Source organism: Euphorbia lathyris, chromosome 7 (genome assembly GCF_963576675.1).
Source record: "Euphorbia lathyris chromosome 7, ddEupLath1.1, whole genome shotgun sequence".
NCBI classification, from domain to species: domain Eukaryota; kingdom Viridiplantae; phylum Streptophyta; class Magnoliopsida; order Malpighiales; family Euphorbiaceae; genus Euphorbia; species Euphorbia lathyris.
In genome coordinates, this window is record NC_088916.1 from 87,647,066 (window position 1) to 87,648,340 (window position 1,275).

At 36.1% G+C, this 1,275-nt stretch overlaps 1 non-coding gene across 1 annotated transcript; it reads left to right on the forward strand.

Annotated features, from left to right (window-relative positions):
* Window positions 1–874: 874 nt before the first annotated feature.
* Window positions 875–981, forward strand: LOC136201613 (small nucleolar RNA R71). Its single transcript, XR_010673960.1, has one exon. It is a non-coding gene; the product is annotated as a small nucleolar RNA R71 (small nucleolar RNA).
* The last annotated feature ends 294 nt before the right edge of the window (window positions 982–1,275 follow it).

Genomic DNA, 1,275 nt, shown 5'->3' on the forward strand with positions numbered 1-1,275 from the left:
TTTTAATGTATCTTCTTTGGATTTTGGTAAATCATTTCCAGGTAAAGTTGAATTTCCGGGCATTTCCGGACCTATGTAGTTTTTTCCTGAGCGAAGAGTGATAGCCTTAACATGCTCTTTCGGATTTTCTTCCGTTTGGCTGGGAAGACTTCCCTCTTTGCGGGATGGAATTGATTTAGCAAGTTGTCCAATTTGAACCTCCAAATTATGGATGCTAAATGATTGGTTTTTGATAAGCTGATCGAATTTATTTTCGATCCGTTTAAAACCATCGTCTTGATTACTTACCTTTCCATTCATAGCATCAATAAATTTGTCGATTTTTGAAGATAAAGTGCTAATCGTATCTCTTGTTTGATTTTGATAATTATTTATCCGATATTGATTAGCATTTGCATTATTATTATTATTACCATCTTTCCAGTTAAAGTTAGGATGATTTCTCCATCCAGGATTATAAGTATTAGAATAAGGATTAGTAGTTTGGTTTTGTCCTTGGACAAAATTTACCTGTTCTATCTCATTCATACCTTCGTAATCAATGTCTCTCTGGATTGGATCATTAGGATCGCATGGTGCCATAAATTTATCAATTTTGTGTGATAAGGCAGAAAATTGGGCTTGTAACATTGCTACAGGATCAAGATTCATTATACCTTTAACCGATGATGTACCTGAGGATGATGGTTTCGCCGTCGGTATATGGCCACGCTCGGCGGGCCACATACTGCTGTTGATTGCCATTTCTTCCAAAAGTTCTCTTGCTTGGGCGGACGTCTTCTTCATAAATAACCCTCCAGACATAGCATCTAATGAACCTCTAGTTGTAGGATTTAATCCATTATAGAATGTCTGCATTAAAAGTGCATCTGGCAGTTGGTGGTGTGGGCATAAACATTGAAGTTCTTTAAAACGTTCCCAAGCTTCATAAAGAGTTTCATTATCATTTTGTGTAAAAGATGTCAACTCTTTGATGACTCTTGCGGTTTTTGCTAAGGGAAAATATTTTTGTAAAAATGCTTGGGCTAATTGGTCCCAAGTTTCAAATGTTGCAGCAGGCATAGAAGTTAACCAAATTTTTGCCTTATCCTTCAAAGTGAAAGGAAAGAGGCGAAGTTTGATTTCTTCGGCTGTTACATCAGTAATTTTAAAAGTGTCACAAATTTCTGAGAAATTTGTCAAATGTGCATTAGGGTTTTCGTTAGGTAGTCCATAAAACGTTACGTTGTTTTGCAACATATTAAGCAAAGCAGGCTTAATTTCAAATTGATTTGC